Below are 17,289 nucleotides of genomic sequence, written 5' to 3'. Positions count from 1 at the left end.
CCCATTCTTCCCTGCCCTGGTCTACAAAACATCGCAGATACTGTTTGAGCGTTTGGTTCAGGCGCTCGGTTTGGCCGTCCGTTTGAGGGTGGTAGCTGGTGGACAGGGCGGTCTTAACATGCAGCGCAGTGCACCAAGTCTTCCAGAATTGCGCAGTAAACTGCGACCCCCGGTCCGACACGATCACCCCAGGTAATCCATGCAGTCGTACCACATTCTTTAGGAGTAGTGACGCCAATTCCCCGGCCGTAGGGACTCTCTTGCAGGGGATGAAGTGCCCCATTTTCGTCAAGTAATCCACCACCACCAGTATTGCCGTCATCCCCTGGTCTACCGGTAGGCCCACCACGAAGTCCAGTGATATGCTATCCCATGGTCTATCCGGGGTCGGAAGTGGATGTAAGAGCCCTTGGGTTCGGCCATGGTCGGCCTTCATGGTAGCACACGTAGGACACTCCTGTCCCCACCTCCTGACATCCACTCTCATGGTTGGCCACCAGAAATGCCGTCCCATGCTAGCCACCGTTTTTTCAAAGCCCAAATGACCTGCGCATGGAGAGTCATGGCACCAGATGAATGCTTGTTTCCTTAGCCTAGGCGTGGGTATCAATAGGCACCTGCCCTTCAGGGGTATCCCGTCCTTCAGCTGCCATTCTCTGTGACTGAGGAGCCACCTCCGCCATGCGAATGACCTGATCCCTCTCTTTATTCCACTCAGGAAAGTATCCGGTTGGATAACCCCCAATACCATCCTCGGGGAAATGATGGAACGCTCGGTTGCAGGCAATGGTTCCTTAACTGCAGATTGACGGGACAGGGCGTCCGCCTTCCGGTTTTCCGTCCCCGGCCGATATGTGATGCGGAAGTTGAACCCCGCAAAGAAGATCATCCACCGCAGCTGCCTGGGAGAAAGGTGTCTAGTGGCCGTCATGAACTGTAGGTTCCGATGGTCCGTGTACACCGATACCACATGTCTTGCCCCCATCAACCAATGCCTCCATTCGGTGAAGGCGTCCTTGATTGCGAGAAGCTCCTTCTCCGCAATATGGTAGTTGCGTTCGGCGTCGTTGAGTTTGCGGGACATGTACGCAACGGGATGAAGCACCCCTGTGTCGTGGTTGCGTTGGGACAAGATAGCCCCCAGCGCCACATCCGACGCGTCCGCTTCCACCACGTAGGGGAGATCCGGATCGGGGTGAGCCAACACCGGCGCCTTACCAAAGGCGCTTTTCAGGGCCTCAAAGGCTTTGTTCGCTTCAGGGGACCAGACAAACTCCTTGGACTTCCTCAGTAGCTGTGTGATTGGGGCCACCACTCCTGAAAAGCCATCTATAAACCGCCTGTAAAAGTTGGCGAAGCCACTGAAACTTTGGACGTCCTTCACGCTTTGGGGCACCGGCCATTCTTTCACCGCCTTGATCTTTCGTTCTGCCATCTCCTGTCCCTCTGGACTCAGCATCACTCCGAGGAATTCCACGGATGTGACGTGGAAGTCACACTTGCTGAGTTTACAAAACCGCATGTTTTCCCTCAGCTTTTGGAGCACAGCTTTGACGTGGTGTACGTGCTCCTCCACACTGGACGAATAGATGAGGATGTCGTCGATATATACGACCACGTAGATATCCAACTCCTCTCTGAATACCTCATTCAAAAAGTACTGAAAGGCTGCCGGGGCGTTGCACAGACCGAACGGCATGACGAGGTACTCAAAAAGGCCGAACCTGGTCTTAAAGGCGGTCTTCCACTCGTCTCCGTCCCTCATGCGCACCAGATGGTATGCCCCTTTCAAATCCAACTTGGTGTAGATACGAGCTTTCTTGACCTGTTCCAGAAGTACACTGATGAGAGGCAAGGGGTACCGATTTTTTATGGTTATCGCATTCAATGCCCTAAAGTCCACACAGGCTCTCAGCTCCCCATTAGCCTTCGGGATGAAGAAGAGTGGCGAGGCGGCCGGAGACTTGGACGGGCGGATGAATCCTAGCTTGAGGAGTTTATCCAGGTACCCCCGGAGATGCACGTTTTCAGGCTCCGTCAGGGCATACAGCCTGCCGCTGGGAACGCTGGCCCCTGGCACCAGGTCGATCTGGCAGTCAAACTGTCTATGTGGTGGTAGCACTTCCGCCTTCACCTCATCAAATACATCCTCAAAACTGTGATAAGCCTGGGGGAGAGCCACATCTTTTTCTGCCGCTGTAGCCACCGTCTGACTCCCGCTCTCATCTGCGTCAAGGGATTCCGTTCTTATTCCACAATGCAGGATGCAATACGGTGACGTCATTTCGATGCGATGTGTTGGCCAATCCACAAAGGGGTTGTGTTTCTGTAGCCACGGCAATCCCAATATGACGCCATATTGGGGCGCTCGGATGATGTTAAAATCGATTTGTTCCAAATGGTTCCTCCCATATCTCATCGGAAGGACCCCCGTGTGCTGTCCGATGGGCCCCGTCACCAATCGCCTTCCGTCTACCGCATAGACGTCTTCGGGTACTGCTTTGGGAAGAAGCACTAGCCCTAGCCTGCATGCCTCGTTGTGGTCCATAAACTTGCCAGTGGCCCCTGAATCCACCATGGCCACAACGGGTATCCACTGGTCATGCACTCCCACGTGCACCGTGATAAACAGGTGTCGTTGTCCCTTAGTGACCGAGTTGGAAAGTGAAGGGATGGATGAGAGACTCCGAGATGCCCCTTCTCTGGTCTTGGAGTCCTCTAGTTTTCCGCCGGTATGTCCACCACGGCTGTTACCGACCGGTTGGCCCGATAACGTGACGTCTTCGGTTTGGCAGGGCATTCACGTACGTAGTGGCCTTTTTTGCCACAATATAGGCACAATCCTTGTTTACGGCGTGACTCTTTCTCCGTGGCTGTGAGGCTCGCTCGTATTGCGCTGATGTCCATGGGTTCTCCCTTGGATGCGGTGGAAGTTTCAGGACTTCCCACCGTCACATAGGATGGAAGGGATTTTCCTTTTCTCCCATGATCCCCCTTTCTTTCACTTAGCCTATGTTCCAGCCGTAATACCAGGTTGATAAGGCCCTCACATGTCTTGGGTTGAGGGTCAATATGAGCCACGGCGTCCTTGAGCTCATCGCACAGCCCTTGATGGAAGAGCGCCGTCTGTTTAGCAACAGGCCACTTGGTTTCCGCAACCAGCCTTCGGAACGCGTTGAGATACTGCACCAGGTCGTTGGATCCCTGTCTCAACTCAAGCATTTCACGGTCCGCCGTGTACGAGTCAGCCCTTCTGTCGAATACCTTCAGGAATTCCTCGCGAAAAGCACCCCAATCACATAAGAGGGGGTCGTCCCTGCTCACCAGAGGTACGGCCCATTGTGCCGCGTTTCCAGCCAAATAGGATATAAGGAAAGCCACACGAGCCTGACTCGTGGGGAACGCCTTTGGTTTGCACGATAAATGTAGCGCCACTTGTGTGAGGAATACCTGCACTGTGTTAGGATCCCCACTGTACCTCTCTGGTGTTGCCAAGGGGATGGCTACCGGCATTTCCACTACTACCGCAGGGGTCTGGTTCGTGAGGGAGGTGCTGGGCGTGAGCGGGTCCAATTGGATAGCATCCAGTCTGGCTTTTACATCGGCTGTTTCTTGCCTAGAGGCAGCCACTTCAACTTGCATGGCCAATAAAGCAGCCAGCACATCATCAAGTGTTGCCATGTCTGTTATCGACCGGGAGACAGTTAGTGTTATTAAGGTCGGATATTTTGTAACGCCCTGAACGTCTCAGGATCGTTTAACAGACACGACAATGAGGACGCAACCACTTGTGAAGGGTTAGTTCTTTTAATGAAGGCAAATAAAATACAAAGAACAAACAAAAGTTATAGTCACTGGAATCCTCCAGGCTAAGTACGTTACCAGCCCACAGCACGGATGGTCCTAACCGTCCTCTGCATATACGCCGATCCCGGTGTATGCCAACAGAGGGCAGAAATGAAATGGCCGACAATGCCAATCGGTAGGCTGTGAGGGGCACGAAGAGTGTTGGGGAGAATCGAGGAGTCAGGGAAACACCCAGCCGGGGTCTCTACCTGAAGGGAGCAGCCGCTCAACCTCTTCCTCAGACTGCACCGGGACGCGGAGTCACCTCCTGGTGATGCGTCACCGATACCCCAATCACAAGCAAGAAGACTGAACCGAGAGCAGCCGCTCGATCGATCCTGTGGACTTCCGAGTCTGTAACGCGGCAAACACCTCCTGGTGTGCGTTACAGCTGGCAGTCCCTGTGTCTCTGGTCGGGCTGGGAGTTACGACTCCAACCAGCAAAAGCGCCACTGCGCTTGGACTCAGCCGAGTCAAAAAGCGAAGCTCAATGGTTGACCGGTAGAGCTTCCGGGTCCTTCACAGGTGACGATGGGGCAAGACACGGCCCAGGGAGTAACGACTCGACCTACCTCCGTTCTTGCCTTACTGGAGCACCACTCCGGAACACTGCTCTTCACGAAGCAGGTACGTCGGTGTAAACACAATATCCGACAGCCTTGTACCTCCCGGTTCCTCCCTTTATAGGGCGTGTTTTCCTTGAGTTATGTAACAGCTCTCCTGTTTACATAAGGGCGTGTTTCCCTTGAGTTATGTAACAGCTCTCCTGTTTACATAAGGGCGTGTTTCCCTTGAGTTATGTAACAGCTCTCCTGTTTACATAAGGGCGTGTTTCCCTTGAGTTATGTAACAGCTCTCCTGTTTACATAAGGGCGTGTTTCCCTTGTATGACAGGAATTCTTGACAAAATCTATGGAAGAGACGAAGTCTAAGGAGGAATTGTTGCCATTTCGATATGGTGGAATATTACAGCAATTTTAATAAAGACTTTGCTAGTAAGATGTTTAACATCAGGAAATTGCTGAAAAAAGGGTGGAATTTCTTTGGGATAATGTTTGTGGATGAATTTGCAAGAGTAAAAAATGAATTGTCACCTTCTTCACAAGAAAATAACCCAAATTGTGACACAAAGTAGTGTGCAATGCCAGTGCGAAGGGTTTGAGGGCCCTTCTCATTCAGACTAAGGATGGTAAGGAGAATTTAATAGCCTGTTTTTCGCATATTTTGAAGGAAGCATAATGTAACTACTCTTCAACCAGTTTCTGTGGGGAATTAAGTTAATACATCAAAACAGATCATAAGCCGCTGGTGGAAGTGTTCGAAATAAAGGGTGTGGATTTCATCTCGTCACTAATTAGGAGGTGGATTGTGGGTCCGCAATATTTCCGTTTTGCTGTACAGTATGTTCCTGGTGCTAGCAACTATTCGGCTGACTGTTGAGATTAGTAGATACAAAGAAGTCAGGGGCAGATGAGTGAGAGGATAGAAGAGTCTTAGAAGGATGAGGAAATGAAACAAGTCATACGAGTGTTTACACTTGGACAGACCTATTGCAGCAGAGTTAAAATATTACAAAGGAAATGGGGTAAATTTGTAAATGAACTTGCAGTTACAAAAGATTTTTGTTAAGAGGAACGAGGTTGGTCCCACCAAAAACCTTGAGACAAAGTGTTGCAACTTGCCCATAAAGGGCACATGGGAATTGTAAAAACTAAAGGGAGACTTCAAAGAGATTTTTTTGGGCCAGCACTAGACCATCATGTGGAATGTATGATGAGTGATTGTGTGGAGTATGTGGCACGTGAAAAAGTGCTCGGAATTAATCATCTTCCCATGGTATGCAGAGATTTCCCAAATTTCCATGGGAGTAAGTTGCTATAGATATTTTGGGACCAGTTAAAGGAGAACATGCCACCCTCTACATATTGTGCTAATGTATCTATATTCCAGGTGGGTTGAGGTGTTGCGTGTACATGACATTTCTTCTTCTGTAGTCATTAGGGTTTTGGAAAGTATCTTAAAGCATGAAAATTATCCAAGTTATCTACTTACAGATAATGGAGTCTAGGTTTGTTCTCATGAGACTGAAGCATATCTGAAAGAATGCGGAATTGAACATAAAAAGTCAGCTTTATATCACCCTGAAACTAATGGCGCCTTTGAGAGGGTTGTGAAGACGTTGAAGGAGGGAATACAATTAGCAAGAGTGAATGGCTTAGATTGAAAGAGGTAATTATCAAGCAGATTATCAGGTTATCGTATGTCTCCACACACTACCACGGGCAAATCCCTGTTTAAGTTGTTCAAAGGGAGAAACCCATCCACAAAAGTGTGTCCTGGCTGGATGTATCGGAGCAAAGGTTATGTCACCAATCCTTTAGGTGAATGGAGAGAGAAAGCAATTGTAGTTCAGGACAAGTCGAAAGAATTTTGATAAAAACAAGAAAGTGAGGAATGTGGAGGTCAGGGTTGGAGATTATGTAAAGATAAGAGCACCTAAAGGTTGTGCAGATTGGTCCAAGTATACTAGGAAATTAGAAGTGGTCAAATGTTTCAGGAATGCAATCCAAACACATGCTAGTTGGATTTGGAATAAGAACAGGGTAGCTGTTCTTCATAAAGTGCTGGACTTATTTTCTTTCCGCAATCTGCATCCTGGGCAGGTGTTAAGAAATATGGTGATTCCTGATACATGGGGGAGACACTCTAGTGTAATTCCAAACCGGAGGTAGAATATTGGAGAAATCAAGAAACCTTCCTAACAAGAATTTTGTGGCGTGATATCTATAAGAAGTTCTCTAGGATCAGTTACCCTCGATGTAGTATATACAAATAAGTTATAGTTTAGATTTTGTGCTTTTTTTGTCAATGTTTCTTAACATGCTTGAAAACTACATCGTATTTTAAAGTTCTGTCATTCAGTGCTCAATATAAATGGGAGTGGGTGGAGGAGATTTGCTGGTTGTTATTTTATTTAATGTGGGAGGGAGAAGTGTGGCATAGTGCTTAGCAGACAGTCCAAAGTAGAATTAGTTGAGGTCAGAGATAGAATGTGGGAACTTTCGGAAGTGACAGTTGGCTCGAGAGTGCTGTTGGATTAGGTGTATAAAATAAAGATGCTCTTACCTTACAAATGGCTGTGTTGCTATTGTAAGAACATCACAGAGATCTTTAACAGCTACATGACGGCTACAGTTGTACACACGCGGAAACCCAGTTAATGAACTAAGTTTGTCTCCTATAAAGCCGCTAAAGCTCCTCATTAAGTTGAGTTGAATCTTTGTCCCTGCTGTATTTACAGGAATAAAGACTGTAGTTTGTGCACGGGTGTTCTGTGACAGTCTCTTGCCCGGTCCTAGCTTGGTTGTGAATCAACCACTCACAGTGACAAGGAGCAGAGCTTTAATTGAGTGTGAAGGTAAAAAAAGGTTTTGTAGATTAGAGATTTTTTTTCTCTCGCAGTTTGTTTCAACTACAGCTAATTCAAACAGTACAGCTGCTTTCCTCCACTTCCCAGGGTTCCTCTGTTCCAAGTAACGTGTGTTATGGTTTTGGGCTCTATCTACTTTTTTCATATCTAAGGGAATGAGAGGGGGTGCTGTAATGTAGTCTCTGTCTACTCTGCCGATACCCTTCCTCTGGGCCACATTGGGCACAAGAGACTCAAGGAAGCTATTTGGGTAATGTGATCTCTCCTCCCACCACCGTCCCTCATCTCCCTGGCTCTGGGTCAGTGGCGGTTAGTGACATATTAAATAAGAGAGGCACAAAAAATGATTTACAAAAAAAAAAAACAGTAAATACGTTTTACTTACCTTGCACCTCACGTGCAGACCAGACCAAATATCGATCAACTATTTTCACAACTGGAAAATAAACTCCTTTGGAACAACTTAAAACCGAAGACAATAAGAAAAAGACAGTTGAAGGAAAATGTTAGCAGAATAATATGTATATAGATAACAACTTAAAGGAGAGCCTTCCAGTTGGAAAATATATGTTTTACAATCTGTTTTGTGGTGTATATTTAGTAGAATATGGTATGGATGTTGGTATGTGTGATTAGGTATTGTTTATGTACATAATTGTTGTTCTTCTTTGAGGGGCTCTGTCAATTTTCCAATCACTTGCGTCCGCATAGGGCAAGGATCCAAGTAATTGTATATATTCAGTGATTTTGTGTGTATATGTTTTTTTGAGGATTTATGTAAATCACAAAATAAGAAAGAAAAAATTGAAAAAATTATATGAAACTATTTTTGATATAAAAGAATTTATGTATTGCCTCTGACTAAATAATAAACATAAAAAGAAAAACATTTTTGTTGTGAAGTCAGTACATTTATAGGGAACACTGTGGGTTTGTGTTATAGCAATTTAGAGATTTTTCTACTTAATGAAATGAGATAGGTTGGTTAAGAGGCCCACATTTCAATTTTCTTGATTTTTTTCCCCCCTCTTGAACCTTAATGTAACCGGGGAATACCTTTCGACATAATACATCAGTGGCGGTTAGTGACATATTAAATAAGAGAGGCACAAAAAATGATTTACAAAAAAAAAAAACAGTAAATACGTTTTACTTACCTTGCACCTCACGTCTTTTGTGTCGTCCTCAATGTTTTGAAGCACATGCTCGATGTTCCTGGCTCCAGACCGAGCGTGAGGTCCCTTAGTCAACCCCCTTATCCAATCAAGACACTGCTCTCATGCTGTTAAGCAGCATGAGTGAAGCACCTGGTTTGGCTGGAGCGGGCTGGCTCTCCTCTCAGATAGGCACTGGAGGCCTGTGCCTGCTCTCCAACTCAGCTGTCAAAGACTGCTGTGTTGGAGAGAATTGAACTGCATGTCCGTGTGGGTGTAGCAAGGTAGCCAGTCAAACCAACATGCACACTTCAAACTGAAGTGACCACTCCTGACTGCTGCTAATAAGCTGCAGTGATGCACTGTCCCCACACTGTTTGCTGGCAGAGAGTAAAAAATAAAAGGGTAATAAAATCATTTTAGTAGCATTTTATTTTTCACACTTTCTGCGAAGCAGTGTGGGGTGGTGCTTTCTCCTATGGTGGAACTGCCACTGACTGCTCTGGGTGGACCATAGGCGTGTTGGATGCTGCTACAGAGTCCCCTCAGGAGAGTGGATAAATGTCTGTGCTCAGAAAAGGGGATAAATGTGTCTGCTCTCAAGGGATAAATGCTTCTGCGCTCGGGAGAGGGCATAAATGTGTCTGCGCTCAGGAGAGGGGATAAATGTGTCTGCGCTCAGGAGGGGGGATACATGTGTCTGCGCTCAGGAGAGGGGATAAATGTGTCTGCGCTCAGGAGAGGGGATAAATGTGTCTGCGCTGAGGAGGGGGGATACATGTGTCTGCGCTGAGGAGGGGGGGATACATGTGTCTGCGCTCAGGAGAGGGGATAAATGTGTCTGCGATCAGGAGTGGGGGATACATGTGTCTGCGCTCAGGAGAGGGGATAAATGTGTCTGCGCTCAGGAGAGGGGATAAATGTGTCTGCGCTCAGGAGAGGGGATAAATGTCTGCGCTCAGGAGAGGGGATAAATGTGTCTGCGCTCAGGAGAGATGGTAATGTGTCTGCGCTCAGGAGAGAGGATAAATGTGTCTGCGCTGAGGAGGGGGGGATACATGTGTCTGCGCTGAGGAGGGGGGATACATGTGTCTGCGCTCAGGAGAGGGGATAAATGTGTCTGCGCTCAGGAGGGGGGGATACATGTGTCTGCGCTCAGGAGAGGGGATAAATGTGTCTGCGCTCAGGAGAGGGGATAAATGTGTCTGCGCTCAGGAGAGGGGATAAATGTGTCTGTGCTCAGGAGAGATGGTAATGTGTCTGCGCTCAGAAGAGGGGATAAACGTGTTCGCGCTCAGGAGAGGGGATAAATGTGTCTGCGCTCAGGAGAGGGGATAAATGTGTCTTTGCTCAGGAGAGGGGATGATTTGTCTGCACTCAGGAAAGGGGATAAATGTGTCTGCATTCAGGAGAGGGGATAAATGTGTCTGCGCTCAGGAGAGGGGATAAATGTGTCTGCGCTCAGGAGAGGGGATAAATGTGTCTGCTCAGGAGAGGGGATGATTTGTCTGCGCTGAGGAAAGGGGATAAATGTGTCTGCATTCAGGAGAGGGGATAAATGTGTCTGCATTCAGGAGAGGGGATAAATGTGTCTGCGCTCAGAAGAGGGGATAAATGGGTCTGTGCTCAGGCTAAGGGGATAAATGTGTCTGTACTCAGGAGAGTGGATGATGTGTGTGTCTGCGCTCAGGAGAGGGTGATGATGTGTCTGCCTTCAGGAGAGAGAATTAAGTGTTTGCGCTCAGTAGCAAACGCCACTCGTATATGAATCTGCTGCTGCATAGTGTGGTGTCTTGGTAGCATGACGATATTTGACAGCGGGATCAGCCATTGCTCTAAGACTAGTTTAAAGCGTGGAAGAAAGAGCACAAGGGCAAGTGAGGGGAAGGCAGCAGGTGTTGGGAGTTTAAAGGGGTGCAGGCTTTCAGGTAGAAATAATGAAAATTTCAGGAAGGCGATGGTGTCGGGTATATTGCAGAGGGTTGTTTGACATCCCTTGTGAGGCATAATTGAAATGATATATTTTTGTTTTGTAGGTCGCCAGATTTGAAGACTCTCTTGGCTAATAAGAGCAGGTAGGACTTCAAGTGACCTTTTGCATTTTTTCCCAGTGTAAGATGTATGTGATGTAATTTGTCAGTGGGTATCAACTCACAAGTCGCGCAAATATTGTCAGTATTTATGGAGCGTGGGTAATACAAAAGATATTCCCTGTTAGTTGTTGAACTGCATTAACTTTTTTCATTAGTCGGTTAGCTGGGACAGTTGGACTCGCCAAGCCTTTGCCAGAAGTTCATATTGTTTAATATCATAGTAAAGTACAGAACCCATGTGTGACCTGTTATTGTTCTACAATAATGTGTAATTAATTAATTGAACGTATACCTTTTAGTTAATTGATTCGATGGTGAGAAAACTATTCTTGGCATCAACCCTGAACTATTGGTCTTAGTTGTCCACTATTGGTTCGTGGGTTGGTGCTACCTTAAATTAAGAGATTTCTTCAATTTTTTAGTCTCTATTAGGTATTTCTGAATGCAATCGTATCCTCTGGTGCCCTGCTGAAGAGTAAGCATATTAATATTTCTTCATGTGTTATACACTCTGTCATGGTAATTGGATTTTACTCTCTTCTCTGAAGTGTTAGACCAGCTTGCCTGGAATCACATGGTGGAGTTGCTTTCATTTCACTTTTTCCAGTACTGAACTACACAGATACCCGCAACAGTAATGAATCAAACCAGGGACCAATGCGAAGACCATATAATGACTTAGTATGGTCAGTTTTTCATCTGTTCCTGTATTGGACTCTAGGTCCAGCCACACGGGCGGAGTGCTGTTTTTATTTGGAGACGTGTGAGAACACTGGTTGGTAGCAATTTTCTGGATCCCTGCAGATACCAAAACTATTCCTCACAGAAGTGTGAGGACAATGCATGGATTTTATCTAAAATTTGAGGTTTGCTGGGGGCATGGCAAGCGGTCCAACATGGCGGACTCACTTTAGGCAAGCTCCGGAGGCCCGCTTTTAAATTCTTTACTATCCTGTAACATCAGCCTTTATCTGCTGTGCCCATTTGTACACGCGGTGCCGTAGTGACATCCAACGGCCAATCAACAACGGTGCAGCCAGTCGGTGAGCCATTTGCCGGACTGGGGCCTGTCGCTCGGGGCCCTTCCTGCACTGCCTTCTGGCCCCTCCGCTGCAGTGCAGCCGGACTGCACCGTGGACCTGTTCCCAGACGTGTGAGAGACCCGCGTAGACGACCTGGGCAGAGCCGGCGATCCATCCGTCCTGAAGACCCTGGGGAGAGTGCACCGGAGCAGCAGCGCCGTTCCCTCGGCCCCGTGCGGTGAGACGATCGAAGCCGGAGGCCCGCGCCCGAGTGTTTCACGCCGCTGGCCTTGTGTGCTGCCTGCTTGCTGTGTGCTCTGGCGGCAGCGGTAGCCGTGACCCGCTTCTCCCCCTTTCTGACTGTCAGCAGATCGCCTGGGGAAGACGTGCGGATTCTAAGTTGAGCCATGACTGCGCAGCCGGGCCTCGGCTGAGGGCCGCTGCGGCTGGCAGACTTGATGATTGCTGTTACTAGGCCCGGCTTCCCGGATGTGAGGTGCCTCTCACTGTGCTGCGTGACTCCTTCTGACTGCTTAAGACTCCCCCCCCCCCCCCCCCCCCCCCCCCAAGATCTGTGTGTAGCCCTCCTTGCCTTGGGTTCGCCCTGTGGGTTCCTGGAACGGACGTGCTGTGCTTCTGCCTGGGCCTCCTGCTTCCATTTGCTGCTGAGCTCACTGGGGTCCTTGGGACATTTTCTGTGCCTCTGGTTGTTGGCGAGGCGGAGATCTATCAAGGCTATCACTACGCTGGCCCCGGCGTAGGACTGCCCTCACGGCCTGATCCCCAACTGCGATCTTTAACTACCACCCTGGCCGGCAGCGCCCCATTGGGCCTGGACCTCCTTGTAACCCTGAGAGGCGGAGGTAGCGCCGGGGCATAGTACCCCCAGGGGCACCCCGCTTTCCCCCCCTCCCCCAAATTAGGTTACCCAAAGAAGACACAAGAAACAGTTGTAAGTGGGTAACAAATGCTGCAGGTTTTATTACATAATTCCAGGATATGTAATAGGTGGGTTATCTTACGGGCGATCCAAGGGCAGGCGGCCATCTACTTCACCTGCCCCGCCTGATGAGCCGGGCAGCACGGGAACGACCCGCAAGTGCTGCCCCCCAAGTGATTCTTTTTTCGATCACGTGCCGTTGAAATTCTACTCACACCCCCCCTCTCGGGGCGGAGCGTCGCATAGCAAGCCCCCGGTTGTTCAGGCCCACAACCGCCCGCAGGCCTAGCGGGGCGCCGACCGGCTTCCGGGACCTCTCTGGAGGCTCCTCGTTTTGGCTCAGGCACCACGTGGTGCCGCGCAGAGGTACCCTTTGTACCGGCCTGCTTCCAGATCGCCCTGTAACTCCGCCTGCAACGAAAAGGAAAACATTAAAACGTTCAGCAAAAAACCCCACCCCACCACGCCTACGCCGGGTAAGCGGTAGGGAGGGTAAAAAGGCGAGGTGGGCGACAAAGAGGTCGCCAGTGAGGGTGGGGGAAGGCTAAATAGCCTCCCCCTCACACCTGGGCCCGGAAGTGACGCGCATTGCGCGTCACCTCCGGCCCCTGACACGGAGGGGGGCAACAGTCAGGATCCCTGCCCCCCCCCCCCCGAAGGAGGGAGTGGGGAGGGGTGACCGGGGCCCCGGGGCCACTAAGGCGCCGACCGCCGAGTGGCCCCCTGCGGGGGCCGCGGTCAGAGGCATAGTACCCCCAGGGGCACCCCGCTTTCCCCCCCTCCCCCAAATTAGGTTACCCAAAGAAGACACAAGAAACAGTTGTAAGTGGGTAACAAATGCTGCAGGTTTTATTACATAATTCCAGGATATGTAATAGGTGGGTTATCTTACGGGCGATCCAAGGGCAGGCGGCCATCTACTTCACCTGCCCCGCCTGATGAGCCGGGCAGCACGGGAACGACCCGCAAGTGCTGCACCCCAAGTGATTCTTTTTTCGATCACGTGCCGTTGAAATTCTACTCACACCCCCCCTCTCGGGGCGGAGCGTCGCATAGCAAGCCCCCGGTTGTTCAGGCCCACAACCGCCCGCAGGCCTAGCGGGGCGCCGACCGGCTTCCGTGACCTCTCTGGAGGCTCCTCGTTTTGGCTCAGGCACCACGTGGTGCCGCGCAGAGGTACCCTTTGTACCGGCCTGCTTCCAGATCGCCCTGTAACTCCGCCACAGCCCTGGAGGCGGCTAACCGTCGCAGCCAGGGCCCCCCACCAACCCGCTATAGTATTACCTGCACCTCTCCTATCTAGTGCTTCCTGCAACTAGCTGGAAGGGAACCATCCCTGCAGACAGAAGAGTTTGACATTCTGCCACCCCATGACAGTTTCACAGTGCTCGCGGGACTCGAACCCTTGTCCTGTGAGACCATTACAACCGTAGGCACAAGACTTATTGAGCTATGGCTCCTGGTTAAAGAAGAGTTTGAAATTTTGCCAACTTATGACACTTTGACAGCGTTTGCGGGACTCGAACCCAAGACTTACCATTGAGCTATAGCTCCTGGTGTTGTAGATGGCCCCATCTAAGCCCCCAAGGCCCGAGACGCTATCCTAATCGGAATAGGGTCTGCTGAAATAAAGGACCCGTTGGGCCTGGGGAGATGTGCCAAGAACTATTCGCCCCCCATGCGGGCAGGTTACCCTCTTCACAATTCTGGGCCTGCCCTCTTAGGCTATGAAGGCGAGAGGGGGTTCACTTAACCTTTGGCCAGCCCCCTCTGATTGCTAAACCTGGAGCACAGGAGTGCTCCTAGCTGCCAGCGCGTGACCGTGGGCAAGGGGTGACTCCTGCCCCTGCCCACCATCCCCTATTCCTTATGGGAATTATGCCCCTACAGATCCCTCAGTGATGTAACCCCCTAGGTATACCAGCTTCGGGAATCTGTCTGGCTTAACCTTGCGCGCCGTCAGTAAAGTTCAAGCATTGAGGATTGACTAAGTCCTACTACGCCCCTCCCATCATGCTCCTCAGAAGGAGGGAGGCGGGGGGCCCCCCACTGCAAACCCAGAGCATCCCCAGCGATGCCAAATTCCTGCTCCGTTGAAGTGGAGATTTAGTGCACCCTGGGCGTGTCAAATGTACTATTGACATACTGTCCCCTTGCGATTGCCCCGCCGACACCCCAATTACTGGGACAGCAGCACCGTATGTCTGCTGGCAGCGCCCCTGGCGCGGTAACGTGTCCGTAAACCCGGATCCCAGTCTCCCGCAGCTGTGGTACGCGACCAGGGAATCCGGTGGGGGATACCCCCAACCGCAATGGTCCTCTAGACATTAAGGAACGCCCTATTTTACCTGGGCCTATCCCCAATTGATGGTGGTTTCACCGAGCTGTAAGACCCGAGGCCCGCCTATGGAGCCTATTTAATTGTTTTGCTACTCGGCCCCTTTATGGGCAGGCCTCAGAATTAGGGCAACGCGCGTGTTCCCAGGGCATGGTGCTCCCTGTCTTTGGTTGCAGTGGAATGCCCCCCAAAGTACACCTGGACCTATTCCTATATGGTTCTTTCCGCTACTTCTCCTGCAGGCCTAACTCCTGGTTATGGTGCCCAGCTCAGTGTGCTGCAGGCTAATCGGCTTAACAATGAACTATCGGTGGATTTGAGACAGAGGTACACTCCACGACACCGAAATAACCACGGGTTAAAATCTGCTCGCGAGCGGCGCACCCGCAACCGCTTGGTCAATCACGCCGGTAACCTATGTGGTGCTGAGTCAGTGCGTCCCCGAATTCAATGCGAATGGGGCACTGAGCTACACCCATATCTACACCCATCTAGAGGCTCAAACCAGACTTCCTTTAGTATTAGATAATAACTACCATTCCATCTCGGTTGCGTTGCCCTGCCCGACTAGGCACCCACCTGGGTGTCTAGGTTACAGTTAGTTATGTGTGGTTTCCCCCATGTCAGTGCCACTATGAGTGACAGTTGAAGGCGGCCCACATAAGCAGCGCTGTGCATGATCCACATATTTGCACACGTATTCGGGCACGGGAGTGAGATCATGAGCCGCCAGGTCCGCGACCCTCGGGAACCCAGGCATACCAGGTCCAGCATCTCGCATACATATTCGGGCACAGCGATATTCATTGATTTACCCAGCGTCGCAACCCAGCGTGAACTCGATCCGAAGGTAATGGCGCGCCGTTCCTGAGCACTGTATATACATGCATCATCGGGCACGTGGATATTAAATTATCTGCCCAGAGTTGACCCGCCCGAAGGTGTTGGGAGTGCAGTACATGAGCCATAGGTATTTACATACCTATTCGGGCACGGTCAATTAGTGATTAGCTCAAACCGTAATGTGCGCAAGGTTATTCTAGCGCCGGACACAGGCACCGACCGAATAACCCATTCGGGTGCAGGGGGTGTCGTAATGCCCGTAATCATCTAATGCGCGCGAATGTGGGCACAAGCAATTCCTGTGAATAATACGTGCACTTGTATCATGTGTCTGCATTATAGGAAATCAGCAATACATGCTGCATATTTATCTAGCGTGAACTCGACCCGAAGGTATCAGAGCAAAGACTTGTGAACGATGCCTGCACTTTTATCAAGTATCTGCCTTATAGCAAGCCAGCACATACCTGTTGCATATTGTATAGCGCGAACTCGCCGCCAAAGGTATTGCACCGCTTCACATGAGCACTGTATTTACGTTACACGTACAGGCACGGGGAGCGTGAGAAATTCGTACCACAGAACACGAACCCCATTCCAGGTCACGCGAGCACCGCACCCGATTAACCCTTGCGGTGCGTGGAGGGATTAGTAATACCCGTAGTCGCATGATGTGAACAGTGCATGTACTTGTATCATGTATCTGCCTTATCGGAAGCCTGCAATTACATGGTGCATATTTATATAGTGCGAACTCGACTGGAAGGCATTTGGAGCACTTTACATGAGCACCGTATTTACAGTACATCTTCACGCAAGGGGTGCTTAAGAAATTCGTACCATATTACCCGCTCCCCAACCGGATCACGCGAGCACCGCACCAGATTTTTCATTGAGGTGCAGGGGGTTTATTAATGCCCATAATCGCGTATGTGAACAATGCACACACTTGTGTCATTTAACTGCCCTATAGGAAGTCAGCAATACATGTTGCAGAATTATATAGCGCGAACTCGACCTGAAGGTGTTGGAGCGCTTTACCTGAGCACCTTATTTACATTACACATTCAGGCACGGGGAGCTTACAAGATTCGTGTCATACTAAACGATCCCCGTGCCAGGTCCATTGCGCCTGCCGCACGCAGCCCACTGCATGCCCCTCCCCACCCTCAACGGCAGCGTAGCCGACGGGAGGGGGGGCGATAACCTTAACCTTAACCAGGGAGAGCCACAGGGGTTGCACTTTCCGCGATCAGCGGGGACCCAGGCAGCTCCCAGCCTTGCAGTGCTGGTGCATTGGGGCTGTGAACCCACGCTAGTCTCCTACCTGCTCCCACGGCACAGGGTATGCGGCTTCAAGCCGGCCGCACCCCCGTTAATTTACTTCGCTCGCGAGGGTGACCGCCATTGTGAAGTATGCCCCGCGGGCGATCACTAACCTGTGTGCTCTACCGGACCAAACGAAAGGTACGCCAACCGATACAGAATCAATGTAACTTGAACCTGTGACTTTGCGAGCAAGCGTCCCAAGGCAGAGGACCCACGCACGCTCATGCCCGCTCCCACCGTGCGCCGGGTGCGCGGGTTATTGGCTGTCCGCTCCCATACCAACTAACGTGCACG

At 50.3% G+C, this 17,289-nt stretch overlaps 1 protein-coding gene across 15 annotated transcripts in view; it reads left to right on the top strand.

Moving 5' to 3' along the window:
* Positions 1 to 17,289, top strand: part of ADARB1 (adenosine deaminase RNA specific B1) — a 1,000,448-nt gene that overhangs the window by 470,812 nt on the left and 512,347 nt on the right. For all 15 annotated transcript variants that reach the window (XM_085648625.1, XM_085648621.1, XM_085648623.1 and 12 more), the window contains one exon: positions 10,467 to 10,505. The gene's annotated coding sequence lies outside the window, so the exon portion shown is untranslated. The remainder of the gene's footprint in view (positions 1 to 10,466; positions 10,506 to 17,289) is intronic.

The sequence above is a fragment of the Triturus cristatus genome, chromosome 3_2 (genome assembly GCF_964204655.1).
Source record: "Triturus cristatus chromosome 3_2, aTriCri1.1, whole genome shotgun sequence".
Lineage (NCBI taxonomy): Eukaryota > Metazoa > Chordata > Amphibia > Caudata > Salamandridae > Triturus > Triturus cristatus.
This window is presented reverse-complemented; position numbering and strand designations above follow the sequence as displayed.